Here is a 25,685-nt window from a genome sequence, read left to right on the forward strand (position 1 = left end):
TTTCAACACCCTTTGCTGCACTGGTATATTTCCCTCTATTTTTCTTATTTTTTTTGCTGGCAGTTCCGTCAATACCCGCCAGCCTTTAAGAGACATCATGCAGCCAGACATCTCGGCTTGCGGCCACACAATCCTGAAAGCGCCCGATCTCGTCAGACCTCGGAAGCTAAACGAGGCAGGGCCTGGTCAGTACTTGGATGGGAGACCTCCTAGAAATACCAGGTGCTGCAAGCTTTTTACGTCTCCTGGGTAACTTCATCGTAGCTCTTAATACTCTCTTTCTGTCTCCAGGAGATATAATTGAAGAATTGTACACGTACCCGGCTACTTTCAACACCCTTTGCTGCACTGGTATATTTCCCTCTATTTTTCTTTTTTTTTTTTCGCTGGCAGTTCCGTCAATACCCGCCAGCCTTTAAGAGACATCATGCAGCCAGGCATCTCGGCTTACGGCCACACCATCCTGAACGCGCCCGATCTCGTCAGATCTCGGAAGCTAAACGGGGCAGGACCTGGTCAGTACATGAAAGTGAGACCTCCTGGAAATACCTAGTGCTGCAAGCTTTTACGTCTCCTGGGTAACTTTATCGTAGCTCTTAATACTCTCTCTCTGTCTGGAGGAGATATAATTGAAGTATTGTACACGTATCCAGCTACTGTCAACACCCTTTGCTGCACTGATTTTTTTCCATCCATTTTTCTTTTTCTTTTTTTCTTTTTTTTTTTTGCTGGAAGTTCTGTCAATACCCGCCAACCTTTAAGAGACATCATGCAGCCAGGCCTTTCAGCTTGTGGCCACACCGTCCTGAATGCGCCCGATCTCGTCAGATCTCGGAAGCTAAACGGGGCAGGGCCTGGTCAGTACTTGGATGGGAGACCTCCTAGAAATACCAGGTGCTGCAAGCCTTTTACGTCTCCTGGGTAACTTCATCGTAGCTCTTAATACTCTCTTTCTGTCTCCAGGAGATATAATTGAAGAATTGTACACGTACCCGGCTACTTTCAACACCCTTTCCTGCACTGATATTTTTCCCTCCATTTTTCTATTTTTTTTTTTTTTTTTTTTGCTGGAAATTCCGTCAATACCCGCCAGCCTTTAAGAGACATCATGCAGCCAGGCCTTTTGGCTTGCGGCCACACCGTCCTGAACGCGCCCGATCTCGTCAGATCTCGGAAGCTAAACGGGGCAGGGCCTGGTCAGTATTTGGATGGGAGACCTCCTGGAAATACCTAGTGCTGCAAGCTTTTACGTCTCCTGGGTAACTTTATCGTAGCTCTTAATACTCTCTCTCTGTCTGGAGGAGATATAATTGAAGTATTGTACACGTATCCAGCTACTGTCAACACCCTTTGCTGCACTGATTTTTTTCCATCCATTTTTCTTTTTTCTTTTTTTCTTTTTTTTTTTTGCTGGAAGTTCTGTCAATACCCGCCAACCTTTAAGAGACATCATGCAGCCAGGCCTTTCAGCTTGTGGCCACACCGTCCTGAATGCGCCCGATCTCGTCAGATCTCGGAAGCTAAACGGGGCAGGGCCTGGTCAGTATTTGGATGGGAGACCTCCTAGAAATACCAGGTGCTGCAAGCTTTTTACGTCTCCTGGGTAACTTCATCGTAGCTCTTAATACTCTCTTTCTGTCTCCAGGAGATATAATTGAAGAATTGTACACGTACCCGGCTACTTTCAACACCCTTTGCTGCACTGGTATATTTCCCTCTATTTTTCTTTTTTTTTTTGCTGGCAGTTCCGTCAATACCCGCCAGCCTTTAAGAGACATCATGCAGCCAGACATCTCGGCTTGCGGCCACACAATCCTGAAAGCGCCCGATCTCGTCAGACCTCGGAAGCTAAACGAGGCAGGGCCTGGTCAGTACTTGGATGGGAGATCTCCTAGAAATACCAGGTGCTGCAAGCTTTTTACGTCTCCTGGGTAACTTCATCGTAGCTCTTAATACTCTCTTTCTGTCTCCAGGAGATATAATTGAAGAATTGTACACGTACCCGGCTACTTTCAACACCCTTTGCTGCACTGGTATATTTCCCTCTATTTTTCTTTTTTTTTTTGCTGGCAGTTCCGTCAATACCCGCCAGCCTTTAAGAGACATCATGCAGCCAGACATCTCGGCTTGCGGCCACACAATCCTGAATGCGCCCGATCTCGTCAGATCTCGGAAGCTAATCGGGGCAGGACCTGGTCAGTACATGAATGTGAGACCTCCTGGAAATACCTGGTGCTGCAAGCTTTTACGTCTCCTGGGAAACTTTATCGTAGCTCTTAATACTCTCTTTCTGTCTCCAGGAGATATAATTGAAGAATTGTACACGTACCCAGCTACTGTCAACACCCTTTGCTGCACTGATATTTTTCCATCCATTTTTCTTTTTATTTTTTCTTTTTTTGCTGGAAATTCCGTCAATACCCGCTAGCCTTTAAGAGACATCATGCAGCCAGACATCTCGGCTTGCCGGCCACACCGTCCTGAACGCGCCCGATCTTGTCAGATCTCGGAAGCTAAACGGGGCAGGACCTGGTCAGTACTTAAATGTGAGACCTCCTGGAAATACCAGGTGCTGCCAGCTTTTTACGTCTCCTGGGGAACTTCATCGTAGCTCTTAATACTCTCTTTCTGTCTGGAGAAGATATAATTGAAGAATTGTAAACGTACCCGGCTACTTTCAACACCCTTTGCTGCACTGGTATATTTCCCTCTATTTTTCTTTTTTTTTTTTGCTGGCAGTTCCGTCAATACCCGCCAGCCTTTAAGAGACATCATGCAGCCAGGCATCTTGGCTTGCGGCCACACCATCCTGAACGCGCCCGATCTCATCAGATCTCAGAAGCTAAACGGGGCAGGACCTGGTCAGTACATGAAAGTGAGACCTCCTGGAAATACCTAGTGCTGCAAGCTTTTACGTCTCCTGGGTAACTTTATCGTAGCTCTTAATACTCTCTCTCTGTCTGGAGGAGATATAATTGAAGTATTGTACACGTACCCAGCTACTGTCAACACCCTTTGCTGCACTGATATTTTTCCATCCATTTTTCTTTTTTTTTTTTTTTTTTGCTGGAAGTTCCGTCAATACCCGCCAACCTTTAAGAGACATCATGCAGCCAGGCCTCTCGGCTTGCGGCCACACCGTCCTGAATGCGCCCGATCTCGTCAGATCTCGGAAGCTAAACGGGGCAGGGCCTGGTCAGTACTTGGATGGGAGACCTCCTAGAAATACCAGGTGCTGCAAGCCTTTTACGTCTCCTGCGTAACTTCATCGTAGCTCTTAATACTCTCTTTCTGTCTCCAGGAGATATAATTGAAGAATTGTACACGTACTAGGCTACTTTCAACACCCTTTGCTGCACTGATATTTTTCCCTCCATTTTTCTTTTTATTTTATTTTTTTGCTGGAAGTTCCGTCAATATCCGCCAGCCTTTAAGAGACATCATGCAGCCCGGCCTCTTGGCTTGTAGTCACACTGTCCTGAATGCGCCCGATCATATCAGATTTCGGAAGCTGAACGGGGCAGGGCCTGGTCAATACTTGGATGTGTGACCTCCTGGAAATACCAGGTGCTGCAAGCTTTTTACGTCTCCTGGGTAACTTCATCGTAGCTCTTAATACTCTCTTTCTGTCTCCAGGAGATATAATTGAAGAATTGTACACGTACCCGGCTAATTTCAACACCCTTTGCTGCACTGGTATATTTCCCTCTATTTTTCTTTTTTTTTTTGCTGGCAGTTCCGTCAATACCCGCCAGCCTTTAAGAGACATCATGCAGCCAGGCGTCTCGGATTGCGGCCACACCATCCTGAACGCGCCCGATCTCGTCAGATCTCGAAAGCTAAACGGGGCAGGACCTGGTCAGTACTTGGATGGGAGACCTCCTAGAAATACCAGGTGCTGCAAGCTTTTTATGTCTCCTGGGTAACTTCATCGTAGCTCTTAATACTCTCTTTCAGTCTGGAGGAGATATAATTGAAGAATTGTACAAGTACCCGGCTACTTTCAACAGCCTTTGCTGCACTGGTATTTTTCCCTCTATTTTTCTTTTTATTTTTGCTGGCAGTTCCGTCAATACCCGCCAGCCTTTAAGAGACATCATGCAGCCAGGCCTCTCGGCTTGCGGCCACACCGTCCTGAACGCGCCCGATCTCGTCAGATCTCGGAATTTAAACGGGGCAGGGCCTGGTCAGTACTTTTATAGGTGACCTTCTGGAAATACGAGGTGCTGCAAACTTTTTACGTCTCCTGGGTAACTTCATCGTAGCTCTTAATTCTCTCTTTCTGTCTGGAGGAGATATAATTGAAGAGTTGTACACGTACCCGGCTACTTTCAACAGCCTTTGCTGCACTGATATTTTTCCCTCCATTTCTCTTTTTTTTTTTTGCTGGCTGTTCCGTCAATACCCGCCAGCCTTTAAGAGACATCATGCAGCCAGGCATCTTGGCTTGCGGCCACACCATCCTGAACGCGCCCGATCTCGTCAGATCTCGGAAGCCAAACGGGGCAGGGCCTGGTCAGTACTTGGATGGGTGTCCTCCTGGAAATACCAGGTGCTGCAAGCTTTTTACGTCTCCTGGGTAACTTCATCGTAGCTCTTAATACTCTCTTTCAGTCTGGAGGAGATATAATTGAAGAATTGTACATGTACCTGGCTACTTTCAACACCCTTTGCTGCACTGATATTTTTACCACCATTTCTCTTTTTTTTTATTTGCTGGATGTTCCGTCACAACCCGCCAACCATTAAGAGACATCATGCAGCCAGGCCTCTCGGCTTGCAGCCACACCGTCCTGAACGCCCCCGATCTCATCAGATCTTGGAATTTAAACGGGGCAGGGCCTGGTCAGTACTTGGATGGGTGACCTCCTGGAAATGCCAGGTGCTGCAAGCTTTTTACGTCTCCTGGGTAACTTCATCGTAGCTCTTAATACTCTCTTTCTGTCTGGAGGAGATATAATTGAAGAATTGTACACGTACCCGGCTACTTTCAAAACCCATTACTGCACTGATATTTTTCCCTCCATTTTTCTTTTTCTTTCTTTATTTTTTTTTTTTTTGCTGGAAGTTCCGTCAATACCCGTCAGCCTTTAAGAGACATCATGCAGCCAGGCCTCTTGGCTTGCGGCCACATTGTCCTGAACGCGCCCTATCTCGTCAGATCTCGGAAGCTAAACGGGGCAGGGCCTGATCAGTACTTGGATGGGAGACCTCCAGGAAATACCTGGTGCTGCAAGCTTTTAACGTCTCCTGGGTATCTTCATCGTAGCTCTTAATTCTCTCTTTCTGTCTGGAGGAGATATAATTGAAGTATTGTACACGTACCCGTCTACTTTCAACACCCTTTGCTGCACTGATATTTTTCCCTCCATTTTTCTTTTTCTTTTTATTTTTTTATTTTTTTTTGCTGGAAGTTCCGTCAATACCCGCCAGCCTTTAAGAGACATCATGCAGCAAGGCCTCTTGGCTTGCGGCCACACCGTCCTGAACGCGCCCGATCTCGTCAGATCTCGGAATTTAAACGGGGCAGGGCCTGGTCAGTACTTTTATGGGTGACCTTCTGGAAATACGAGGTGTTGCAAACTTTTTACGTCTCCTGGGTATCTTCATCGTAGCTCTTAATTCTCTCTTTCTGTCTGGAGGAGATATAATTGAAGAATTGTACACGTACCAGGCAACTTTCAACACCCTTTGCTGCACTGATATTTTTCCCTCCATTTTTCTATTTTTTTTTTTTTTTTTTTTGCTGGAAATTCCGTCAATACCCGCCAGCCTTTAAGAGACATCATGCAGCCAGGCCTCTTGGCTTGCGGCCACACCGTCCTGAACGCGCCCGATCTCGTCAGATCTCGGAAGCTAAACGGGGCAGGGCCTGGTTAGTACTTGGATGGGAGACCTCCTAGAAATACCAGGTGCTGCAAGCTTTTTACGTCTCCTGGGTAACTTCATCGTAGCTCTTAATACTCTCTTTCTGTCTCCAGGAGATGTAATTGAAGAATTGTACACGTACCCGGCTACTTTCAACACCCTTTGCTGCACTGGTATATTTCCCTCTATTTTTCTTTTTTTTTTTTTGCTGGCAGTTCCGTCAATACCCGCCAGCCTTTAAGAGACATCATGCAGCCAGGCATCTTGGCTTACGGCCACACCATCCTGAACGCGCCCGATCTCGTCAGATCTCGGAAGCTAAACGGGGCAGGACCTGGTCAGTACATGAAAGTGAGACCTCCTGGAAATACCTAGTGCTGCAAGCTTTTACGTCTCCTGGGTAACTTTATCGTAGCTCTTAATACTCTCTATCTGTCTGGAGGAGATATAATTGAAGTATAGTACACGTACCCAGCTACTGTCAACACCCTTTGCTGCACTGATATTTTTCCATCCATTTTTTTTTTTTTTTTTTTTTTTGCTGGAAGTTCCGTCAATACCCGCCAACCTTTAAGAGACATCATGCAGCCAGGCCTCTTGGCTTGCGGCCACACCATCCTGAACGCGCCCGATCTCGTCAGATCTCGGAAGCTAAACGGGGCAGGGCCTGGTCAGTACTTGGATGGGAGACCTCCTAGAAATACCTGGTGCTGCAAGCCTTTTACGTCTCCTGGGTAACTTCATCGTAGCTCTTAATACTCTCTTTCTGTCTCCAGGAGATATAATTGAAGAATTGTACACGTACCCGGCTACTTTCAACACCCTTTCCTGCACTGATATTTTTCCCTCCATTTTTCTATTTTTTTTTTTTTTTTTTTTGCTGGAAATTCCGTCAATACCCGCCAGCCTTTAAGAGACATCATGCAGCCAGGCCTCTTGGCTTGCGGCCACACCGTCCTGAACGCGCCCGATCTCGTCAGATCTCGGAAGCTAAACGGGGCAGGGCCTGGTCAGTACTTGGATGGGAGACCTCCTAGAAATACCAGGTGCTGCAAGCTTTTTACGTCTCCTGGGTAACTTCATCGTAGCTCTTAATACTCTCTTTCTGTCTCCAGGAGATGTAATTGAAGAATTGTACACGTACCCGGCTACTTTCAACACCCTTTGCTGCACTGGTATATTTCCCTCTATTTTTCTTTTTTTTTTTTTGCTGGCAGTTCCGTCAATACCCGCCAGCCTTTAAGAGACATCATGCAGCCAGGCATCTCGGCTTACGGCCACACCATCCTGAACGCGCCCGATCTCGTCAGATCTCGGAAGCTAAACGGGGCAGGACCTGGTCAGTACATGAAAGTGAGACCTCCTGGAAATACCTAGTGCTGCAAGCTTTTACGTCTCCTGGGTAACTTTATCGTAGCTCTTAATACTCTCTCTCTGTCTGGAGGAGATATAATTGAAGTATTGTACACGTATCCAGCTACTGTCAACACCCTTTGCTGCACTGATTTTTTTCCATCCATTTTTCTTTTTCTTTTTTTCTTTTTTTTTTTTGCTGGAAGTTCTGTCAATACCCGCCAACCTTTAAGAGACATCATGCAGCCAGGCCTTTCAGCTTGTGGCCACACCGTCCTGAATGCGCCCGATCTCGTCAGATCTCGGAAGCTAAACGGGGCAGGGCCTGGTCAGTACTTGGATGGGAGACCTCCTAGAAATACCAGGTGCTGCAAGCCTTTTACGTCTCCTGGGTAACTTCATCGTAGCTCTTAATACTCTCTTTCTGTCTCCAGGAGATATAATTGAAGAATTGTACACGTACCCGGCTACTTTCAACACCCTTTCCTGCACTGATATTTTTCCCTCCATTTTTCTATTTTTTTTTTTTTTTTTTTTGCTGGAAATTCCGTCAATACCCGCCAGCCTTTAAGAGACATCATGCAGCCAGGCCTTTTGGCTTGCGGCCACACCGTCCTGAACGCGCCCGATCTCGTCAGATCTCGGAAGCTAAACGGGGCAGGGCCTGGTCAGTATTTGGATGGGAGACCTCCTGGAAATACCTAGTGCTGCAAGCTTTTACGTCTCCTGGGTAACTTTATCGTAGCTCTTAATACTCTCTCTCTGTCTGGAGGAGATATAATTGAAGTATTGTACACGTATCCAGCTACTGTCAACACCCTTTGCTGCACTGATTTTTTTCCATCCATTTTTCTTTTTTCTTTTTTTCTTTTTTTTTTTTGCTGGAAGTTCTGTCAATACCCGCCAACCTTTAAGAGACATCATGCAGCCAGGCCTTTCAGCTTGTGGCCACACCGTCCTGAATGCGCCCGATCTCGTCAGATCTCGGAAGCTAAACGGGGCAGGGCCTGGTCAGTATTTGGATGGGAGACCTCCTAGAAATACCAGGTGCTGCAAGCTTTTTACGTCTCCTGGGTAACTTCATCGTAGCTCTTAATACTCTCTTTCTGTCTCCAGGAGATATAATTGAAGAATTGTACACGTACCCGGCTACTTTCAACACCCTTTGCTGCACTGGTATATTTCCCTCTATTTTTCTTTTTTTTTTTGCTGGCAGTTCCGTCAATACCCGCCAGCCTTTAAGAGACATCATGCAGCCAGACATCTCGGCTTGCGGCCACACAATCCTGAAAGCGCCCGATCTCGTCAGACCTCGGAAGCTAAACGAGGCAGGGCCTGGTCAGTACTTGGATGGGAGACCTCCTAGAAATACCAGGTGCTGCAAGCTTTTTACGTCTCCTGGGTAACTTCATCGTAGCTCTTAATACTCTCTTTCTGTCTCCAGGAGATATAATTGAAGAATTGTACACGTACCCGGCTACTTTCAATACCCTTTGCTGCACTGGTATATTTCCCTCTATTTTTCTTTTTTTTTTTTCGCTGGCAGTTCCGTCAATACCCGCCAGCCTTTAAGAGACATCATGCAGCCAGGCATCTCGGCTTGCGGCCACACCATCCTGAACGCGCCCGATCTCGTCACATCTCGGAAGCTAAACGGGGCAGGACCTGGTCAGTACATGAAAGTGAGACCTCCTGGAAATACCTAGTGCTGCAAGCTTTTACGTCTCCTGGGTAACTTTATCGTAGCTCTTAATACTCTCTTTCTGTCTCCAGGAGATATAATTGAAGAATTGTACACGTACCCGGCTACTTTCAACACCCTTTCCTGCACTGATATTTTTCCCTCCATTTTTCTATTTTTTTTTTTTTTTTTTTTGCTGGAAATTCCGTCAATACCCGCCAGCCTTTAAGAGACATCATGCAGCCAGGCCTCTTGGCTTGCGGCCACACCGTCCTGAACGCGCCCGATCTCGTCAGATCTCGGAAGCTAAACGGGGCAGGGCCTGGTCAGTACTTGGATGGGAGACCTCCTAGAAATACCAGGTGCTGCAAGCTTTTTACGTCTCCTGGGTAACTTCATCGTAGCTCTTAATACTCTCTTTCTGTCTCCAGGAGATGTAATTGAAGAATTGTACACGTACCCGGCTACTTTCAACACCCTTTGCTGCACTGGTATATTTCCCTCTATTTTTCTTTTTTTTTTTTTGCTGGCAGTTCCGTCAATACCCGCCAGCCTTTAAGAGACATCATGCAGCCAGGCATCTTGGCTTACGGCCACACCATCCTGAACGCGCCCGATCTCGTCAGATCTCGGAAGCTAAACGGGGCAGGACCTGGTCAGTACATGAAAGTGAGACCTCCTGGAAATACCTAGTGCTGCAAGCTTTTACGTCTCCTGGGTAACTTTATCGTAGCTCTTAATACTCTCTATCTGTCTGGAGGAGATATAATTGAAGTATAGTACACGTACCCAGCTACTGTCAACACCCTTTGCTGCACTGATATTTTTCCATCCATTTTTTTTTTTTTTTTTTTTTTTGCTGGAAGTTCCGTCAATACCCGCCAACCTTTAAGAGACATCATGCAGCCAGGCCTCTTGGCTTGCGGCCACACCATCCTGAACGCGCCCGATCTCGTCAGATCTCGGAAGCTAAACGGGGCAGGGCCTGGTCAGTACTTGGATGGGAGACCTCCTAGAAATACCTGGTGCTGCAAGCCTTTTACGTCTCCTGGGTAACTTCATCGTAGCTCTTAATACTCTCTTTCTGTCTCCAGGAGATATAATTGAAGAATTGTACACGTACCCGGCTACTTTCAACACCCTTTCCTGCACTGATATTTTTCCCTCCATTTTTCTATTTTTTTTTTTTTTTTTTTTGCTGGAAATTCCGTCAATACCCGCCAGCCTTTAAGAGACATCATGCAGCCAGGCCTCTTGGCTTGCGGCCACACCGTCCTGAACGCGCCCGATCTCGTCAGATCTCGGAAGCTAAACGGGGCAGGGCCTGGTCAGTACTTGGATGGGAGACCTCCTAGAAATACCAGGTGCTGCAAGCTTTTTACGTCTCCTGGGTAACTTCATCGTAGCTCTTAATACTCTCTTTCTGTCTCCAGGAGATGTAATTGAAGAATTGTACACGTACCCGGCTACTTTCAACACCCTTTGCTGCACTGGTATATTTCCCTCTATTTTTCTTTTTTTTTTTTTGCTGGCAGTTCCGTCAATACCCGCCAGCCTTTAAGAGACATCATGCAGCCAGGCATCTCGGCTTACGGCCACACCATCCTGAACGCGCCCGATCTCGTCAGATCTCGGAAGCTAAACGGGGCAGGACCTGGTCAGTACATGAAAGTGAGACCTCCTGGAAATACCTAGTGCTGCAAGCTTTTACGTCTCCTGGGTAACTTTATCGTAGCTCTTAATACTCTCTCTCTGTCTGGAGGAGATATAATTGAAGTATTGTACACGTATCCAGCTACTGTCAACACCCTTTGCTGCACTGATTTTTTTCCATCCATTTTTCTTTTTCTTTTTTTCTTTTTTTTTTTTGCTGGAAGTTCTGTCAATACCCGCCAACCTTTAAGAGACATCATGCAGCCAGGCCTTTCAGCTTGTGGCCACACCGTCCTGAATGCGCCCGATCTCGTCAGATCTCGGAAGCTAAACGGGGCAGGGCCTGGTCAGTACTTGGATGGGAGACCTCCTAGAAATACCAGGTGCTGCAAGCCTTTTACGTCTCCTGGGTAACTTCATCGTAGCTCTTAATACTCTCTTTCTGTCTCCAGGAGATATAATTGAAGAATTGTACACGTACCCGGCTACTTTCAACACCCTTTCCTGCACTGATATTTTTCCCTCCATTTTTCTATTTTTTTTTTTTTTTTTTTTGCTGGAAATTCCGTCAATACCCGCCAGCCTTTAAGAGACATCATGCAGCCAGGCCTTTTGGCTTGCGGCCACACCGTCCTGAACGCGCCCGATCTCGTCAGATCTCGGAAGCTAAACGGGGCAGGGCCTGGTCAGTATTTGGATGGGAGACCTCCTGGAAATACCTAGTGCTGCAAGCTTTTACGTCTCCTGGGTAACTTTATCGTAGCTCTTAATACTCTCTCTCTGTCTGGAGGAGATATAATTGAAGTATTGTACACGTATCCAGCTACTGTCAACACCCTTTGCTGCACTGATTTTTTTCCATCCATTTTTCTTTTTTCTTTTTTTCTTTTTTTTTTTTGCTGGAAGTTCTGTCAATACCCGCCAACCTTTAAGAGACATCATGCAGCCAGGCCTTTCAGCTTGTGGCCACACCGTCCTGAATGCGCCCGATCTCGTCAGATCTCGGAAGCTAAACGGGGCAGGGCCTGGTCAGTATTTGGATGGGAGACCTCCTAGAAATACCAGGTGCTGCAAGCTTTTTACGTCTCCTGGGTAACTTCATCGTAGCTCTTAATACTCTCTTTCTGTCTCCAGGAGATATAATTGAAGAATTGTACACGTACCCGGCTACTTTCAACACCCTTTGCTGCACTGGTATATTTCCCTCTATTTTTCTTTTTTTTTTTGCTGGCAGTTCCGTCAATACCCGCCAGCCTTTAAGAGACATCATGCAGCCAGACATCTCGGCTTGCGGCCACACAATCGTGAAAGCGCCCGATCTCGTCAGACCTCGGAAGCTAAACGAGGCAGGGCCTGGTCAGTACTTGGATGGGAGATCTCCTAGAAATACCAGGTGCTGCAAGCTTTTTACGTCTCCTGGGTAACTTCATCGTAGCTCTTAATACTCTCTTTCTGTCTCCAGGAGATATAATTGAAGAATTGTACACGTACCCGGCTACTTTCAACACCCTTTGCTGCACTGGTATATTTCCCTCTATTTTTCTTATTTTTTTTGCTGGCAGTTCCGTCAATACCCGCCAGCCTTTAAGAGACATCATGCAGCCAGACATCTCGGCTTGCGGCCACACAATCCTGAAAGCGCCCGATCTCGTCAGACCTCGGAAGCTAAACGAGGCAGGGCCTGGTCAGTACTTGGATGGGAGACCTCCTAGAAATACCAGGTGCTGCAAGCTTTTTACGTCTCCTGGGTAACTTCATCGTAGCTCTTAATACTCTCTTTCTGTCTCCAGGAGATATAATTGAAGAATTGTACACGTACCCGGCTACTTTCAACACCCTTTGCTGCACTGGTATATTTCCCTCTATTTTTCTTTTTTTTTTTTCGCTGGCAGTTCCGTCAATACCCGCCAGCCTTTAAGAGACATCATGCAGCCAGGCATCTCGGCTTACGGCCACACCATCCTGAACGCGCCCGATCTCGTCAGATCTCGGAAGCTAAACGGGGCAGGACCTGGTCAGTACATGAAAGTGAGACCTCCTGGAAATACCTAGTGCTGCAAGCTTTTACGTCTCCTGGGTAACTTTATCGTAGCTCTTAATACTCTCTCTCTGTCTGGAGGAGATATAATTGAAGTATTGTACACGTATCCAGCTACTGTCAACACCCTTTGCTGCACTGATTTTTTTCCATCCATTTTTCTTTTTCTTTTTTTCTTTTTTTTTTTTGCTGGAAGTTCTGTCAATACCCGCCAACCTTTAAGAGACATCATGCAGCCAGGCTTTTCAGCTTGTGGCCACACCGTCCTGAATGCGCCCGATCTCGTCAGATCTCGGAAGCTAAACGGGGCAGGGCCTGGTCAGTACTTGGATGGGAGACCTCCTAGAAATACCAGGTGCTGCAAGCCTTTTACGTCTCCTGGGTAACTTCATCGTAGCTCTTAATACTCTCTTTCTGTCTCCAGGAGATATAATTGAAGAATTGTACACGTACCCGGCTACTTTCAACACCCTTTCCTGCACTGATATTTTTCCCTCCATTTTTCTATTTTTTTTTTTTTTTTTTTTGCTGGAAATTCCGTCAATACCCGCCAGCCTTTAAGAGACATCATGCAGCCAGGCCTTTTGGCTTGCGGCCACACCGTCCTGAACGCGCCCGATCTCGTCAGATCTCGGAAGCTAAACGGGGCAGGGCCTGGTCAGTATTTGGATGGGAGACCTCCTGGAAATACCTAGTGCTGCAAGCTTTTACGTCTCCTGGGTAACTTTATCGTAGCTCTTAATACTCTCTCTCTGTCTGGAGGAGATATAATTGAAGTATTGTACACGTATCCAGCTACTGTCAACACCCTTTGCTGCACTGATTTTTTTCCATCCATTTTTCTTTTTTCTTTTTTTCTTTTTTTTTTTTGCTGGAAGTTCTGTCAATACCCGCCAACCTTTAAGAGACATCATGCAGCCAGGCCTTTCAGCTTGTGGCCACACCGTCCTGAATGCGCCCGATCTCGTCAGATCTCGGAAGCTAAACGGGGCAGGGCCTGGTCAGTATTTGGATGGGAGACCTCCTAGAAATACCAGGTGCTGCAAGCTTTTTACGTCTCCTGGGTAACTTCATCGTAGCTCTTAATACTCTCTTTCTGTCTCCAGGAGATATAATTGAAGAATTGTACACGTACCCGGCTACTTTCAACACCCTTTGCTGCACTGGTATATTTCCCTCTATTTTTCTTTTTTTTTTTGCTGGCAGTTCCGTCAATACCCGCCAGCCTTTAAGAGACATCATGCAGCCAGACATCTCGGCTTGCGGCCACACAATCCTGAAAGCGCCCGATCTCGTCAGACCTCGGAAGCTAAACGAGGCAGGGCCTGGTCAGTACTTGGATGGGAGATCTCCTAGAAATACCAGGTGCTGCAAGCTTTTTACGTCTCCTGGGTAACTTCATCGTAGCTCTTAATACTCTCTTTCTGTCTCCAGGAGATATAATTGAAGAATTGTACACGTACCCGGCTACTTTCAACACCCTTTGCTGCACTGGTATATTTCCCTCTATTTTTCTTTTTTTTTTTGCTGGCAGTTCCGTCAATACCCGCCAGCCTTTAAGAGACATCATGCAGCCAGACATCTCGGCTTGCGGCCACACAATCCTGAATGCGCCCGATCTCGTCAGATCTCGGAAGCTAATCGGGGCAGGACCTGGTCAGTACATGAATGTGAGACCTCCTGGAAATACCTGGTGCTGCAAGCTTTTACGTCTCCTGGGAAACTTTATCGTAGCTCTTAATACTCTCTTTCTGTCTCCAGGAGATATAATTGAAGAATTGTACACGTACCCAGCTACTGTCAACACCCTTTGCTGCACTGATATTTTTCCATCCATTTTTCTTTTTATTTTTTCTTTTTTTGCTGGAAATTCCGTCAATACCCGCTAGCCTTTAAGAGACATCATGCAGCCAGACATCTCGGCTTGCCGGCCACACCGTCCTGAACGCGCCCGATCTTGTCAGATCTCGGAAGCTAAACGGGGCAGGACCTGGTCAGTACTTAAATGTGAGACCTCCTGGAAATACCAGGTGCTGCCAGCTTTTTACGTCTCCTGGGGAACTTCATCGTAGCTCTTAATACTCTCTTTCTGTCTGGAGAAGATATAATTGAAGAATTGTAAACGTACCCGGCTACTTTCAACACCCTTTGCTGCACTGGTATATTTCCCTCTATTTTTCTTTTTTTTTTTTGCTGGCAGTTCCGTCAATACCCGCCAGCCTTTAAGAGACATCATGCAGCCAGGCATCTTGGCTTGCGGCCACACCATCCTGAACGCGCCCGATCTCATCAGATCTCAGAAGCTAAACGGGGCAGGACCTGGTCAGTACATGAAAGTGAGACCTCCTGGAAATACCTAGTGCTGCAAGCTTTTACGTCTCCTGGGTAACTTTATCGTAGCTCTTAATACTCTCTCTCTGTCTGGAGGAGATATAATTGAAGTATTGTACACGTACCCAGCTACTGTCAACACCCTTTGCTGCACTGATATTTTTCCATCCATTTTTCTTTTTTTTTTTTTTTTTTGCTGGAAGTTCCGTCAATACCCGCCAACCTTTAAGAGACATCATGCAGCCAGGCCTCTCGGCTTGCGGCCACACCGTCCTGAATGCGCCCGATCTCGTCAGATCTCGGAAGCTAAACGGGGCAGGGCCTGGTCAGTACTTGGATGGGAGACCTCCTAGAAATACCAGGTGCTGCAAGCCTTTTACGTCTCCTGCGTAACTTCATCGTAGCTCTTAATACTCTCTTTCTGTCTCCAGGAGATATAATTGAAGAATTGTACACGTACTAGGCTACTTTCAACACCCTTTGCTGCACTGATATTTTTCCCTCCATTTTTCTTTTTATTTTATTTTTTTGCTGGAAGTTCCGTCAATATCCGCCAGCCTTTAAGAGACATCATGCAGCCCGGCCTCTTGGCTTGTAGTCACACTGTCCTGAATGCGCCCGATCATATCAGATTTCGGAAGCTGAACGGGGCAGGGCCTGGTCAATACTTGGATGTGTGACCTCCTGGAAATACCAGGTGCTGCAAGCTTTTTACGTCTCCTGGGTAACTTCATCGTAGCTCTTAATACTCTCTTTCTGTCTCCAGGAGATATAATTGAAGAATTGTACACGTACCCGGCTAATTTCAACACCCTTTGCTGCACTGGTATATTTCCCTCTATTTTTCTTTTTTTTTTGCTGGCAGTTCCGTCAATACCCGCCAGCCTTTAAGAGACATCATGCAGCCAGGCGTCTCGGATTGCGGCCACACCATCCTGAACGCGCCCGATCTCGTCAGATCTCGAAAGCTAAACGGGGCAGGACCTGGTCAGTACTTGGATGGGAGACCTCCTAGAAATACCAGGTGCTGCAAGCTTTTTATGTCTCCTGGGTAACTTCATCGTAGCTCTTAATACTCTCTTTCAGTCTGGAGGAGATATAATTGAAGAATTGTACAAGTACCCGGCTACTTTCAACAGCCTTTGCTGCACTGGTATTTTTCCCTCTATTTTTCTTTTTATTTTTGCTGGCAGTTCCGTCAATACCCGCCAGCCTTTAAGAGACATCATGCAGCCAGGCCTCTCGGCTTGCGGCCACACCGTCCTGAACGCGCCCGATCTCGTCAGATCTCGGAATTTAAACGGGGCAGGGCCTGGTCAGTACTTTTATAGGTGACCTTCTGGAAATACGAGGTGCTGCAAACTTTTTACGTCTCCTGGGTAACTTCATCGTAGCTCTTAATTCTCTCTTTCTGTCTGGAGGAGATATAATTGAAGAGTTGTACACGTACCCGGCTACTTTCAACAGCCTTTGCTGCACTGATATTTTTCCCTCCATTTCTCTTTTTTTTTTTTGCTGGCTGTTCCGTCAATACCCGCCAGCCTTTAAGAGACATCATGCAGCCAGGCATCTTGGCTTGCGGCCACACCATCCTGAACGCGCCCGATCTCGTCAGATCTCGGAAGCCAAACGGGGCAGGGCCTGGTCAGTACTTGGATGGGTGTCCTCCTGGAAATACCAGGTGCTGCAAGCTTTTTACGTCTCCTGGGTAACTTCATCGTAGCTCTTAATACTCTCTTTCAGTCTGGAGGAGATATAATTGAAGAATTGTACATGTACCTGGCTACTTTCAACACCCTTTGCTGCACTGATATTTTTACCACCATTTCTCTTTTTTTTTATTTGCTGGATGTTCCGTCACAACCCGCCAACCATTAAGAGACATCATGCAGCCAGGCCTCTCGGCTTGCAGCCACACCGTCCTGAACGCCCCCGATCTCATCAGATCTTGGAATTTAAACGGGGCAGGGCCTGGTCAGTACTTGGATGGGTGACCTCCTGGAAATGCCAGGTGCTGCAAGCTTTTTACGTCTCCTGGGTAACTTCATCGTAGCTCTTAATACTCTCTTTCTGTCTGGAGGAGATATAATTGAAGAATTGTACACGTACCCGGCTACTTTCAAAACCCATTACTGCACTGATATTTTTCCCTCCATTTTTCTTTTTCTTTCTTTATTTTTTTTTTTTTTGCTGGAAGTTCCGTCAATACCCGTCAGCCTTTAAGAGACATCATGCAGCCAGGCCTCTTGGCTTGCGGCCACATTGTCCTGAACGCGCCCTATCTCGTCAGATCTCGGAAGCTAAACGGGGCAGGGCCTGATCAGTACTTGGATGGGAGACCTCCAGGAAATACCTGGTGCTGCAAGCTTTTAACGTCTCCTGGGTATCTTCATCGTAGCTCTTAATTCTCTCTTTCTGTCTGGAGGAGATATAATTGAAGTATTGTACACGTACCCGTCTACTTTCAACACCCTTTGCTGCACTGATATTTTTCCCTCCATTTTTCTTTTTCTTTTTATTTTTTTATTTTTTTTTGCTGGAAGTTCCGTCAATACCCGCCAGCCTTTAAGAGACATCATGCAGCAAGGCCTCTTGGCTTGCGGCCACACCGTCCTGAACGCGCCCGATCTCGTCAGATCTCGGAATTTAAACGGGGCAGGGCCTGGTCAGTACTTTTATGGGTGACCTTCTGGAAATACGAGGTGTTGCAAACTTTTTACGTCTCCTGGGTATCTTCATCGTAGCTCTTAATTCTCTCTTTCTGTCTGGAGGAGATATAATTGAAGAATTGTACACGTACCAGGCAACTTTCAACACCCTTTGCTGCACTGATATTGTTGCCTCCGTTTTTCTTTTTTTTTTTTTTTTGCTGGAAATTCCGTCAATACCCGCCAGCCTTTAAGAGACATCATGCAGCCAGGCATCTCGGCTTGCGGCCACACCATCCTGAACACGCCCGATCTCGTCAGATCTCGGAAGCTAAACGGGGCAGGACCTGGTCAGTACTTGAATGTGAGACCTCCTGGAAATACCTGGTGCTGCAAGCTTTTACGTCTCCTGGGTAACTTTATCGTAGCTCTTAATACTCTCTTTCAGTCTGGAGGAGATATAATTGAAGAATTGTACACGTACCCGGCTACTTTCAACACCATTTCCTGCACTGATATTTTTCCCTCCATTCTTCTATTTTTTTTTTTTTTTTTTATGCTGGAAATTCCGTCAATACCCGCCAGCCTTTAAGAGACATCATGCAGCCAGGCGTCTCGGCTTGTGGCCACACCGTCCTGAACGCGCCCTATCTCGTCAGATCTCGGAAACTAAACGGGGCAGGACCTGGTCAGTACTTGGATGGGAGACCTCCTGGAAGTACCAGGTGCTGCAAGCTTTTTACGTCACCTGGGGAACTTCGTCGTAGCTTTTAATACTCTCTTTCTGTCTGGAGGAGATTAATTGAAGAATTGTACACGTACCCGGCTACTTTCAACACCCTTTCCTGCACTGATATTTTTCCCTCCATTTTTCCTTTTTCTTTTTTTTTTTTGCTGGAAGTTCCGTCAATACCCTCCAGCCTTTAAGAGACATCATGCAGCCAGGCATCTCGGCTTGCGGCCACACCATCCTGAACGCGCCCGATCTCGTCACATCTCGGAAGCTAAACGGGGCAGGACCTGGTCAGTACATGAAAGTGAGACCTCCTGGAAATACCTAGTGCTGCAAGCTTTTACGTCTCCTGGGTAACTTTATCGTAGCTCTCAATACTCTCTCTCTGTCTGGAGGAGATATAATTGAAGTATTGTACACGTATCCAGCTACTGTCAACACCCTTTGCTGCACTGATATTTTTCCATCCATTTTTCTTTTTTCTTTTGCTGGAAGTTCCGTCAATACCCGCCAACCTTTAAGAGACATCATGCAGCCAGGCCTCTTGGCTTGCGGCCACACCGTCCTGAATGCGCCCGATCTCGTCAGATCTCGGAAGCTAAACGGGGCAGGGCCTTGTCAGTACTTGGATGGGAGACCTCCTAGAAATACCAGGTGCTGCAAGCTTTTTACGTCTCCTGGGTAACTTCATCGTAGCTCTTAATACTCTCTTTTTGTCTCCAGGAGATATAATTGAAGAATTGTACACGTACCCGGCTACTTTCAACACCCTTTGCTGCACTGGTATATTTCCCTCTATTTTTCTTTTTTTTTTTGCTGGAAGTTCCGTCAATACCCGCCAACCTTTAAGAGACATCATGCAGCCAGGCCTCTTGGCTTGCGGCCACACCGTCCTGAATGCGCCCGATCTCGTCAGATCTCGGAAGCTAAACAGGGCAGGGCCTGGTCAGTACTTGGATGGGAGACCTCCTAGAAATACCAGGTGCTGCAAGCTTTTTACGTCTCCTGGGTAACTTCATCGTAGCTCTTAATACTCTCTTTCTGTCTCCAGGAGATATAATTGAAGAATTGTACACGTACCCGGCTACTTTCAACACCCTTTGCTGCACTGGTATATTTCCCTCTATTTTTCTTTTTTTTTTTTTAGTGGCAGTTCCGTCAATACCCGCCAGCCTTTAAGAGACATCATGCAGCCAGGCATCTCGGCTTGCGGCCACACCATCCTGAACGCGCCCGATCTCGTCAGATCTCGGAAGCTAAACGGGGCAGGACCTGGTCAGTACATGAAAGTGAGACCTCCTGGAAATACCTAGTGCTGCAAGCTTTTACGTCTCCTGGGTAACTTTATCGTAGCTCTCAATACTCTCTCTCTGTCTGGAGGAGATATAATTGAAGTATTGTACACGTATCCAGCTACTGTCAACACCCTTTGCTGCACTGATATTTTTCCATCCATTTTTCTTTTTTCTTTTTTTCTTTTTTTTTTTTGCTGGAAGTTCCGTCAATACCCGCCAACCTTTAAGAGACATCATGCAGCCAGGCCTTTCGGCTTGTGGCCACACCGTCCTGAATGCGCCCGATCTCGTCAGATCTCGGAAGCTAAACGGGGCAGGGCCTTGTCAGTACTTGGATGGGAGACCTCCTAGAAATACCAGGTGCTGCAAGCTTTTTACGTCTCCTGGGTAACTTCATCGTAGCTCTTAATACTCTCTTTCTGTCTCCAGGAGATATAATTGAAGAATTGTACACGTACCCGACTACTTTCAACACCCTTTGCTGCACTGGTATATTTCCCTCTATTTTTCTTTTTTTTTTTGCTGGCAGTTCCGTCAATACCCGCCAGCCTTTAAGAGACATCATGCAGCCAGACATCTCGGCTTGCGGCCACACCATCCTGAACGCGCCCGATCTTGTCAGATCTCGGAAGCTAAACGGGGCAGGACCTGGTCAGTACTTGGATGGGAGACCTCCTAGAAATACCAGGTGCTGCAAGCTTTTTACGTCTCCTTGGTAACTTCATCGTAGCTCTTAATACTCTCTTTCTGTCTCCAGGAGATATAATTGAAGAATTGTACACGTACCCGGCTACTTTCAACACCCTTTGCTGCACTGGTATATTTCCCTCTATTTTTCTTTTTTTTTTTTGCTGGCAGTTCCGTCAATACCCGCCAGCCTTTAAGAGACATCATGCAGCCAGACATCTCGGCTTGCGGCCACACCATCCTGAACGCGCCCGATCTCGTCAGATCTCGGAAGCTAAACGGGGCAGGACCTGGTCAGTACATGAAAGTGAGACCTCCTGGAAATACCTAGTGCTGCAAGCTTTTACGTCTCCTGGGTAACTTTATCGTAGCTCTTAATACTCTCTATCTGTCTGGAGGAGATATAATTGAAATATTGTACACGTACCCAGCTACTGTCAACACCCTTTGCTGCACTGATATTTTTCCATCCATTTTTCTTTTTTTTTTTTTTTTTTTGCTGGAAGTTCCGTCAATACCCGCCAACCTTTAAGAGACATCATGCAGCCAGGCTTCTCGGCTTGCGGCCACACCGTCCTGAACGTGCCCGATCTCGTAAGATCTCGGAAGCTAAACGGGGCAGGACCTGGTCAGTACTTGGATGGGAGACCTCCTGGAAATACCTGGTGCTGCAAGATTTTACGTCTCCTGGGTAACTTTATCGTAGCTCTTAGTTCTTTCTTTCTGTCTGGAGGAGATATAATTTAAGAATTGTACACGTACCCAGCTACTGTCAACACCCTTTGCTGCACTGATATTTTTCCATCCATTTTTCTTTTTTTTTTTTTTTTTTTTTTTTTGCTGGAAGTTCTGTCAATACCCGCCAACCTTTAAGAGACATCATGCAGCCAGGCCTTTCGGCTTGTGGCCACACCGTCCTGAATGCGCCCGATCTCGTCAGATCTCGGAAGCTAAACGGGGCAGGGCCTGGTCAGTACTTGGCTGGGAGACCTCCTAGAAATACCAGGTGCTGGAATCTTTTTACGTCTCCTGGGTAACTTCATCGTAGCTCTTAATACTCTCTTTCTGTCTCCAGGAGATATAATTGAAGAATTGTACACGTACCCGGCTACTTTCAACACCCTTTCCTGCACTGATATTTTTCCCTCCAGTTTTCTATTTTTTTTTTTTTTTTTTTTGCTGGAAATTCCATCAATACCCTCCAGCCTTTAAGAGACATCATGCGGCCAGGCATCTCGGCTTGCGGCCACACCATCCTGAACTCGCCCGATCTCGTCAGATCTTGGAAGCTAAACGGGGCAGGACCTGGTCAGTACATGAATGTGAGACCTCCTGGAAATACCTGGTGGTGCAAGCTTTTACGTCTCCTGGGTAACTTTATCGTAGCTCTTAATACTCTCTATCTGTCTGGAGGAGATATATTTGAAGAATTGTACACGTACCCGGCTACTTTCAACACCCTTTCCTGCACTGATATTTTTCCATCCATTTTTCTTTTTTTTTTTTTTTTTGCTGGAAATTCCGTCAATACACGCCAGCCTTTAAGAGACATCATGCAGCCAGACATCTCGGCTTGCGGCCACACCGTCCTGAACGCGCCCGATCTCGTCAGATCTCGGAAGCTAAACGGGGCAGGACCTGGTCAGTACTTGAATGTGAGACCTCCTGGAAATACCTGGTGCTGCAAGCTTTTACGTCTCCTGGGTAACTTTATCGTAGCTCTTAATACTCTCTATCTGTCTGGAGGAGATATAATTTAAGAATTGTACACGTACCCGGCTACCTTCAACACGCTTTGCTGCACTGATATTTTTCCCTCCATTTTTCTTTTTTCTTTTGTTTCTTGCTGGAAGTTCCATCAATACCCTCCAGCCTTTAAGAGACATCATGCAGCCAGGCCTCTTGGCTTGAGGCCACACCGTCCTGAAGACGCAAGATCTCGTCAGATCTCGGAAGAAAAACTGGGCAGGGCCTGGTCAGTAATTGGATGGGAGACCTCCTAGAAATACCAGGTGCTGCAAGCTTTTTACGTCTCCTTGGTAACTTCATCGTAGCTCTTAATACACTCTTTCTGTCTCCAGGAGATATAATTGAAGAATTGTACACGTACCCGGCTACTTTCAACACCCTTTGCTGCACTGGTATATTTCCCTCTATTTTTCTTTTTTTTTTTTGCTGGCAGTTCCGTCAATACCCGCCAGCCTTTAAGAGACATCATGCAGCCAGGCATCTCGGCTTGCGGCCACACCATCCTGAACGCGCCCGATCTCGTCAGATCTCGGAAGCTAAACGGGGCAGGACCTGGTCAGTACATGAAAGTGAGACCTCCTGGAAATACCTAGTGCTGCAAGCTTTTACGTCTCCTGGGTAACTTTATCGTAGCTCTTAATACTCTCTATCTGTCTGGAGGAGATATAATTGAAATATTGTACACGTACCCAGCTACTGTCAACACCCTTTGCTGCACTGATATTTTTCCATCCATTTTTCTTTTTTTTTTTTTTTTTTTGCTGGAAGTTCCGTCAATACCCGCCAACCTTTAAGAGACATCATGCAGCCAGGCTTCTCGGCTTGCGGCCACACCGTCCTGAACGTGCCCGATCTCGTAAGATCTCGGAAGCTAAACGGGGCAGGACCTGGTCAGTACTTGGATGGGAGACCTCCTGGAAATACCTGGTGCTGCAAGATTTTACGTCTCCTGGGTAACTTTATCGTAGCTCTTAGTTCTTTCTTTCTGTCTGGAGGAGATATAATTTAAGAATTGTACACGTACCCAGCTACTGTCAACACCCTTTGCTGCACTGATATTTTTCCATCCATTTTTCTTTTTTTTTTTTTTTTTTTTTTTTTTGCTGGAAGTTCTGTCAATACCCGCCAACCTTTAAGAGACATCATGCAGCCAGGCCTTTCGGCTTGTGGCCACACCGTCCTGAATGCGCCCGATCTCGTCAGATCTCGGAAGCTAAACGGGGCAGGGCCTGGTCAGTACTTGGCTGGGAGACCTCCTAGAAATACCAGGTGCTGGAATCTTTTTACGTCTCCTGGGTAACTTCATCGTAGCTCTTAATACTCTCTTTCTGTCTCCAGGAGATATAATTGAAGAATTGTACACGTACCCGGCTACTTTCAACACCCTTTCCTGCACTGATATTTTTCCCTCCAGTTTTCTATTTTTTTTTTTTTTTTTTTTGCTGGAAATTCCATCAATACCCTCCAGCCTTTAAGAGACATCATGCGGCCAGGCATCTCGGCTTGCGGCCACACCATCCTGAACTCGCCCGATCTCGTCAGATCTTGGAAGCTAAACGGGGCAGGACCTGGTCAGTACATGAATGTGAGACCTCCTGGAAATACCTGGTGGTGCAAGCTTTTACGTCTCCTGGGTAACTTTATCGTAGCTCTTAATACTCTCTATCTGTCTGGAGGAGATATATTTGAAGAATTGTACACGTACCCGGCTACTTTCAACACCCTTTCCTGCACTGATATTTTTCCATCCATTTTTCTTTTTTTTTTTTTTTTTGCTGGAAATTCCGTCAATACACGCCAGCCTTTAAGAGACATCATGCAGCCAGACATCTCGGCTTGCGGCCACACCGTCCTGAACGCGCCCGATCTCGTCAGATCTCGGAAGCTAAACGGGGCAGGACCTGGTCAGTACTTGAATGTGAGACCTCCTGGAAATACCTGGTGCTGCAAGCTTTTACGTCTCCTGGGTAACTTTATCGTAGCTCTTAATACTCTCTATCTGTCTGGAGGAGATATAATTGAAGAATTGTACACGTACCCGGCTACCTTCAACACGCTTTGCTGCACTGATATTTTTCCCTCCATTTTTCTTTTTTCTTTTGTTTCTTGCTGGAAGTTCCATCAATACCCTCCAGCCTTTAAGAGACATCATGCAGCCAGGCCTCTTGGCTTGAGGCCACACCGTCCTGAAGACGCAAGATCTCGTCAGATCTCGGAAGAAAAACTGGGCAGGGCCTGGTCAGTAATTGGATGGGAGACCTCCTAGAAATACCAGGTGCTGCAAGCTTTTTACGTCTCCTTGGTAACTTCATCGTAGCTCTTAATACTCTCTTTCTGTCTCCAGGAGATATAATTGAAGAATTGTACACGTACCCGGCTACTTTCAACACCCTTTGCTGCACTGGTATATTTCCCTCTATTTTTCTTTTTTTTTTTTGCTGGCAGTTCCGTCAATACCCGCCAGCCTTTAAGAGACATCATGCAGCCAGGCATCTCGGCTTGCGGCCACACCATCCTGAACGCGCCCGATCTCGTCAGATCTCGGAAGCTAAACGGGGCAGGACCTGGTCAGTACATGAAAGTGAGACCTCCTGGAAATACCTAGTGCTGCAAGCTTTTACGTCTCCTGGGTAACTTTATCGTAGCTCTTAATACTCTCTATCTGTCTGGAGGAGATATAATTGAAATATTGTACACGTACCCAGCTACTGTCAACACCCTTTGCTGCACTGATATTTTTCCATCCATTTTTCTTTTTTTTTTTTTTTTTTTGCTGGAAGTTCCGTCAATACCCGCCAACCTTTAAGAGACATCATGCAGCCAGGCTTCTCGGCTTGTGGCCACACCGTCCTGAACGTGCCCGATCTCATAAAATCTCGGAAGCTAAACGGGGCAGGACCTGGTCAGTACTTGGATGGGAGACCTCCTGGAAATACCTGGTGCTGCAAGATTTTACGTCTCCTGGGTAACTTTATCGTAGCTCTTAGTTCTTTCTTTCTGTCTGGAGGAGATATAATTTAAGAATTGTACACGTACCCAGCTACTGTCAACAACCTTTGCTGCACTGATATTTTTCCATCCATTTTTCTTTTTTTTTTTTTTTTTTGCTGGAAGTTCTGTCAATACCCGCCAACCTTTAAGAGACATCATGCAGCCAGGCCTTTCGGCTTGTGGCCACACCGTCCTGAATGCGCCCGATCTCGTCAGATCTCGGAAGCTAAACGGGGCAGGGCCTGGTCAGTACTTGGATGGGAGACCTCCTAGAAATACCAGGTGCTGGAAACTTTTTACGTCTCCTGGGTAACTTCATCGTAGCTCTTAATACTCTCTTTCTGTCTCCAGGAGATATATTTGAAGAATTGTACACGTACCCGGCTACTTTCAACACCCTTTCCTGCACTGATATTTTTCCCTCCAGTTTTCTATTTTTTTTTTTTTTTTTTTTGCTGGAAATTCCGTCAATACCCGCCAGCCTTTAAGAGACATCATGCAGCCAGGCATCTCGACTTGCGGCCACACCATCCTGAACTCGCCCGATCTCGTCAGATCTTGGAAGCTAAACGGGGCAGGACCTGGTCAGTACATGAATGTGAGACCTCCTGGAAATACCTGGTGCTGCAAGCTTTTACGTCTCCTGGGTAACTTTATC

At 46.5% G+C, this 25,685-nt stretch overlaps 25 non-coding genes and 52 pseudogenes across 25 annotated transcripts; all 77 read left to right on the top strand.

The window, feature by feature from the left end:
- The first annotated feature begins 115 nt into the window (after positions 1–115).
- On the top strand, positions 116–234 carry LOC136736304 (uncharacterized; annotated as a pseudogene).
- A 211-nt stretch (positions 235–445) lies between these two features.
- Positions 446–564, top strand: LOC136736014 (uncharacterized; annotated as a pseudogene).
- Positions 565–787: 223 nt separating this feature from the next.
- On the top strand, positions 788–906 carry LOC136736622 (5S ribosomal RNA). The gene has a single exon (XR_010811689.1). It is a non-coding gene; the product is annotated as a 5S ribosomal RNA (ribosomal RNA).
- A 220-nt stretch (positions 907–1,126) lies between these two features.
- LOC136736550 (5S ribosomal RNA) lies at positions 1,127–1,245 on the top strand. Its single transcript, XR_010811681.1, has one exon. It is a non-coding gene; the product is annotated as a 5S ribosomal RNA (ribosomal RNA).
- Positions 1,246–1,469: 224 nt separating this feature from the next.
- On the top strand, positions 1,470–1,588 carry LOC136736225 (5S ribosomal RNA). Its single transcript, XR_010811650.1, has one exon. It is a non-coding gene; the product is annotated as a 5S ribosomal RNA (ribosomal RNA).
- A 209-nt stretch (positions 1,589–1,797) lies between these two features.
- Positions 1,798–1,916, top strand: LOC136736387 (uncharacterized; annotated as a pseudogene).
- A 209-nt stretch (positions 1,917–2,125) lies between these two features.
- On the top strand, positions 2,126–2,244 carry LOC136736540 (uncharacterized; annotated as a pseudogene).
- A 217-nt stretch (positions 2,245–2,461) lies between these two features.
- On the top strand, positions 2,462–2,581 carry LOC136736600 (uncharacterized; annotated as a pseudogene).
- Positions 2,582–2,791: 210 nt separating this feature from the next.
- LOC136736604 (uncharacterized) lies at positions 2,792–2,910 on the top strand (annotated as a pseudogene).
- Positions 2,911–3,125: 215 nt separating this feature from the next.
- LOC136736155 (5S ribosomal RNA) lies at positions 3,126–3,244 on the top strand. The gene has a single exon (XR_010811593.1). It is a non-coding gene; the product is annotated as a 5S ribosomal RNA (ribosomal RNA).
- Positions 3,245–3,460: 216 nt separating this feature from the next.
- On the top strand, positions 3,461–3,579 carry LOC136736029 (uncharacterized; annotated as a pseudogene).
- Positions 3,580–3,788: 209 nt separating this feature from the next.
- On the top strand, positions 3,789–3,907 carry LOC136736276 (uncharacterized; annotated as a pseudogene).
- A 209-nt stretch (positions 3,908–4,116) lies between these two features.
- On the top strand, positions 4,117–4,235 carry LOC136736526 (uncharacterized; annotated as a pseudogene).
- A 210-nt stretch (positions 4,236–4,445) lies between these two features.
- Positions 4,446–4,564, top strand: LOC136736098 (5S ribosomal RNA). The gene has a single exon (XR_010811538.1). It is a non-coding gene; the product is annotated as a 5S ribosomal RNA (ribosomal RNA).
- A 211-nt stretch (positions 4,565–4,775) lies between these two features.
- Positions 4,776–4,894, top strand: LOC136736224 (uncharacterized; annotated as a pseudogene).
- A 226-nt stretch (positions 4,895–5,120) lies between these two features.
- Positions 5,121–5,239, top strand: LOC136736413 (uncharacterized; annotated as a pseudogene).
- A 227-nt stretch (positions 5,240–5,466) lies between these two features.
- Positions 5,467–5,585, top strand: LOC136736477 (uncharacterized; annotated as a pseudogene).
- Positions 5,586–5,805: 220 nt separating this feature from the next.
- LOC136736336 (5S ribosomal RNA) lies at positions 5,806–5,924 on the top strand. The gene has a single exon (XR_010811660.1). It is a non-coding gene; the product is annotated as a 5S ribosomal RNA (ribosomal RNA).
- Positions 5,925–6,135: 211 nt separating this feature from the next.
- Positions 6,136–6,254, top strand: LOC136736015 (uncharacterized; annotated as a pseudogene).
- A 214-nt stretch (positions 6,255–6,468) lies between these two features.
- Positions 6,469–6,587, top strand: LOC136736295 (5S ribosomal RNA). The gene has a single exon (XR_010811656.1). It is a non-coding gene; the product is annotated as a 5S ribosomal RNA (ribosomal RNA).
- Positions 6,588–6,807: 220 nt separating this feature from the next.
- LOC136736481 (5S ribosomal RNA) lies at positions 6,808–6,926 on the top strand. The gene has a single exon (XR_010811674.1). It is a non-coding gene; the product is annotated as a 5S ribosomal RNA (ribosomal RNA).
- Positions 6,927–7,137: 211 nt separating this feature from the next.
- Positions 7,138–7,256, top strand: LOC136736016 (uncharacterized; annotated as a pseudogene).
- A 223-nt stretch (positions 7,257–7,479) lies between these two features.
- On the top strand, positions 7,480–7,598 carry LOC136736008 (5S ribosomal RNA). Its single transcript, XR_010811528.1, has one exon. It is a non-coding gene; the product is annotated as a 5S ribosomal RNA (ribosomal RNA).
- Positions 7,599–7,818: 220 nt separating this feature from the next.
- LOC136736563 (5S ribosomal RNA) lies at positions 7,819–7,937 on the top strand. The gene has a single exon (XR_010811682.1). It is a non-coding gene; the product is annotated as a 5S ribosomal RNA (ribosomal RNA).
- Positions 7,938–8,161: 224 nt separating this feature from the next.
- LOC136736236 (5S ribosomal RNA) lies at positions 8,162–8,280 on the top strand. Its single transcript, XR_010811651.1, has one exon. It is a non-coding gene; the product is annotated as a 5S ribosomal RNA (ribosomal RNA).
- A 209-nt stretch (positions 8,281–8,489) lies between these two features.
- On the top strand, positions 8,490–8,608 carry LOC136736305 (uncharacterized; annotated as a pseudogene).
- A 211-nt stretch (positions 8,609–8,819) lies between these two features.
- On the top strand, positions 8,820–8,938 carry LOC136736071 (uncharacterized; annotated as a pseudogene).
- Positions 8,939–9,157: 219 nt separating this feature from the next.
- LOC136736492 (5S ribosomal RNA) lies at positions 9,158–9,276 on the top strand. The gene has a single exon (XR_010811675.1). It is a non-coding gene; the product is annotated as a 5S ribosomal RNA (ribosomal RNA).
- A 211-nt stretch (positions 9,277–9,487) lies between these two features.
- Positions 9,488–9,606, top strand: LOC136736017 (uncharacterized; annotated as a pseudogene).
- Positions 9,607–9,820: 214 nt separating this feature from the next.
- Positions 9,821–9,939, top strand: LOC136736307 (5S ribosomal RNA). The gene has a single exon (XR_010811657.1). It is a non-coding gene; the product is annotated as a 5S ribosomal RNA (ribosomal RNA).
- A 220-nt stretch (positions 9,940–10,159) lies between these two features.
- On the top strand, positions 10,160–10,278 carry LOC136736504 (5S ribosomal RNA). Its single transcript, XR_010811677.1, has one exon. It is a non-coding gene; the product is annotated as a 5S ribosomal RNA (ribosomal RNA).
- Positions 10,279–10,489: 211 nt separating this feature from the next.
- On the top strand, positions 10,490–10,608 carry LOC136736018 (uncharacterized; annotated as a pseudogene).
- A 223-nt stretch (positions 10,609–10,831) lies between these two features.
- On the top strand, positions 10,832–10,950 carry LOC136736019 (5S ribosomal RNA). Its single transcript, XR_010811529.1, has one exon. It is a non-coding gene; the product is annotated as a 5S ribosomal RNA (ribosomal RNA).
- A 220-nt stretch (positions 10,951–11,170) lies between these two features.
- Positions 11,171–11,289, top strand: LOC136736576 (5S ribosomal RNA). Its single transcript, XR_010811684.1, has one exon. It is a non-coding gene; the product is annotated as a 5S ribosomal RNA (ribosomal RNA).
- A 224-nt stretch (positions 11,290–11,513) lies between these two features.
- On the top strand, positions 11,514–11,632 carry LOC136736248 (5S ribosomal RNA). The gene has a single exon (XR_010811652.1). It is a non-coding gene; the product is annotated as a 5S ribosomal RNA (ribosomal RNA).
- A 209-nt stretch (positions 11,633–11,841) lies between these two features.
- Positions 11,842–11,960, top strand: LOC136736392 (uncharacterized; annotated as a pseudogene).
- A 209-nt stretch (positions 11,961–12,169) lies between these two features.
- Positions 12,170–12,288, top strand: LOC136736306 (uncharacterized; annotated as a pseudogene).
- Positions 12,289–12,499: 211 nt separating this feature from the next.
- On the top strand, positions 12,500–12,618 carry LOC136736020 (uncharacterized; annotated as a pseudogene).
- Positions 12,619–12,841: 223 nt separating this feature from the next.
- Positions 12,842–12,960, top strand: LOC136736031 (5S ribosomal RNA). The gene has a single exon (XR_010811530.1). It is a non-coding gene; the product is annotated as a 5S ribosomal RNA (ribosomal RNA).
- A 220-nt stretch (positions 12,961–13,180) lies between these two features.
- Positions 13,181–13,299, top strand: LOC136736588 (5S ribosomal RNA). Its single transcript, XR_010811686.1, has one exon. It is a non-coding gene; the product is annotated as a 5S ribosomal RNA (ribosomal RNA).
- A 224-nt stretch (positions 13,300–13,523) lies between these two features.
- On the top strand, positions 13,524–13,642 carry LOC136736260 (5S ribosomal RNA). The gene has a single exon (XR_010811653.1). It is a non-coding gene; the product is annotated as a 5S ribosomal RNA (ribosomal RNA).
- Positions 13,643–13,851: 209 nt separating this feature from the next.
- On the top strand, positions 13,852–13,970 carry LOC136736389 (uncharacterized; annotated as a pseudogene).
- A 209-nt stretch (positions 13,971–14,179) lies between these two features.
- On the top strand, positions 14,180–14,298 carry LOC136736542 (uncharacterized; annotated as a pseudogene).
- A 217-nt stretch (positions 14,299–14,515) lies between these two features.
- LOC136736601 (uncharacterized) lies at positions 14,516–14,635 on the top strand (annotated as a pseudogene).
- Positions 14,636–14,845: 210 nt separating this feature from the next.
- Positions 14,846–14,964, top strand: LOC136736605 (uncharacterized; annotated as a pseudogene).
- Positions 14,965–15,179: 215 nt separating this feature from the next.
- LOC136736166 (5S ribosomal RNA) lies at positions 15,180–15,298 on the top strand. The gene has a single exon (XR_010811605.1). It is a non-coding gene; the product is annotated as a 5S ribosomal RNA (ribosomal RNA).
- A 216-nt stretch (positions 15,299–15,514) lies between these two features.
- On the top strand, positions 15,515–15,633 carry LOC136736032 (uncharacterized; annotated as a pseudogene).
- Positions 15,634–15,841: 208 nt separating this feature from the next.
- Positions 15,842–15,960, top strand: LOC136736277 (uncharacterized; annotated as a pseudogene).
- Positions 15,961–16,169: 209 nt separating this feature from the next.
- Positions 16,170–16,288, top strand: LOC136736528 (uncharacterized; annotated as a pseudogene).
- A 210-nt stretch (positions 16,289–16,498) lies between these two features.
- Positions 16,499–16,617, top strand: LOC136736103 (5S ribosomal RNA). Its single transcript, XR_010811542.1, has one exon. It is a non-coding gene; the product is annotated as a 5S ribosomal RNA (ribosomal RNA).
- A 211-nt stretch (positions 16,618–16,828) lies between these two features.
- On the top strand, positions 16,829–16,947 carry LOC136736226 (uncharacterized; annotated as a pseudogene).
- Positions 16,948–17,173: 226 nt separating this feature from the next.
- Positions 17,174–17,292, top strand: LOC136736414 (uncharacterized; annotated as a pseudogene).
- Positions 17,293–17,519: 227 nt separating this feature from the next.
- On the top strand, positions 17,520–17,638 carry LOC136736479 (uncharacterized; annotated as a pseudogene).
- A 214-nt stretch (positions 17,639–17,852) lies between these two features.
- Positions 17,853–17,971, top strand: LOC136736273 (uncharacterized; annotated as a pseudogene).
- A 219-nt stretch (positions 17,972–18,190) lies between these two features.
- LOC136736444 (uncharacterized) lies at positions 18,191–18,309 on the top strand (annotated as a pseudogene).
- A 216-nt stretch (positions 18,310–18,525) lies between these two features.
- Positions 18,526–18,644, top strand: LOC136736072 (uncharacterized; annotated as a pseudogene).
- Positions 18,645–18,852: 208 nt separating this feature from the next.
- On the top strand, positions 18,853–18,971 carry LOC136736191 (5S ribosomal RNA). The gene has a single exon (XR_010811629.1). It is a non-coding gene; the product is annotated as a 5S ribosomal RNA (ribosomal RNA).
- Positions 18,972–19,180: 209 nt separating this feature from the next.
- On the top strand, positions 19,181–19,299 carry LOC136736451 (5S ribosomal RNA). Its single transcript, XR_010811671.1, has one exon. It is a non-coding gene; the product is annotated as a 5S ribosomal RNA (ribosomal RNA).
- A 211-nt stretch (positions 19,300–19,510) lies between these two features.
- LOC136736556 (uncharacterized) lies at positions 19,511–19,629 on the top strand (annotated as a pseudogene).
- Positions 19,630–19,853: 224 nt separating this feature from the next.
- Positions 19,854–19,972, top strand: LOC136736234 (uncharacterized; annotated as a pseudogene).
- A 209-nt stretch (positions 19,973–20,181) lies between these two features.
- LOC136736210 (5S ribosomal RNA) lies at positions 20,182–20,300 on the top strand. The gene has a single exon (XR_010811647.1). It is a non-coding gene; the product is annotated as a 5S ribosomal RNA (ribosomal RNA).
- Positions 20,301–20,510: 210 nt separating this feature from the next.
- LOC136736557 (uncharacterized) lies at positions 20,511–20,629 on the top strand (annotated as a pseudogene).
- A 216-nt stretch (positions 20,630–20,845) lies between these two features.
- Positions 20,846–20,964, top strand: LOC136736269 (uncharacterized; annotated as a pseudogene).
- A 222-nt stretch (positions 20,965–21,186) lies between these two features.
- LOC136736396 (uncharacterized) lies at positions 21,187–21,305 on the top strand (annotated as a pseudogene).
- A 220-nt stretch (positions 21,306–21,525) lies between these two features.
- LOC136736614 (uncharacterized) lies at positions 21,526–21,644 on the top strand (annotated as a pseudogene).
- Positions 21,645–21,858: 214 nt separating this feature from the next.
- LOC136736264 (uncharacterized) lies at positions 21,859–21,977 on the top strand (annotated as a pseudogene).
- A 215-nt stretch (positions 21,978–22,192) lies between these two features.
- LOC136736623 (uncharacterized) lies at positions 22,193–22,311 on the top strand (annotated as a pseudogene).
- A 210-nt stretch (positions 22,312–22,521) lies between these two features.
- Positions 22,522–22,640, top strand: LOC136736559 (uncharacterized; annotated as a pseudogene).
- Positions 22,641–22,856: 216 nt separating this feature from the next.
- On the top strand, positions 22,857–22,975 carry LOC136736270 (uncharacterized; annotated as a pseudogene).
- Positions 22,976–23,198: 223 nt separating this feature from the next.
- On the top strand, positions 23,199–23,317 carry LOC136736397 (uncharacterized; annotated as a pseudogene).
- Positions 23,318–23,537: 220 nt separating this feature from the next.
- LOC136736615 (uncharacterized) lies at positions 23,538–23,656 on the top strand (annotated as a pseudogene).
- Positions 23,657–23,870: 214 nt separating this feature from the next.
- LOC136736265 (uncharacterized) lies at positions 23,871–23,989 on the top strand (annotated as a pseudogene).
- Positions 23,990–24,204: 215 nt separating this feature from the next.
- LOC136736624 (uncharacterized) lies at positions 24,205–24,323 on the top strand (annotated as a pseudogene).
- A 210-nt stretch (positions 24,324–24,533) lies between these two features.
- Positions 24,534–24,652, top strand: LOC136736560 (uncharacterized; annotated as a pseudogene).
- Positions 24,653–24,868: 216 nt separating this feature from the next.
- Positions 24,869–24,987, top strand: LOC136736424 (uncharacterized; annotated as a pseudogene).
- A 215-nt stretch (positions 24,988–25,202) lies between these two features.
- Positions 25,203–25,321, top strand: LOC136736367 (uncharacterized; annotated as a pseudogene).
- Positions 25,322–25,541: 220 nt separating this feature from the next.
- On the top strand, positions 25,542–25,660 carry LOC136736579 (uncharacterized; annotated as a pseudogene).
- Positions 25,661–25,685: the final 25 nt, after the last annotated feature.

The sequence above is a fragment of the Amia ocellicauda genome, unplaced genomic scaffold, assembly GCF_036373705.1.
Source record: "Amia ocellicauda isolate fAmiCal2 unplaced genomic scaffold, fAmiCal2.hap1 HAP1_SCAFFOLD_46, whole genome shotgun sequence".
Taxonomy (NCBI): domain Eukaryota; kingdom Metazoa; phylum Chordata; class Actinopteri; order Amiiformes; family Amiidae; genus Amia; species Amia ocellicauda.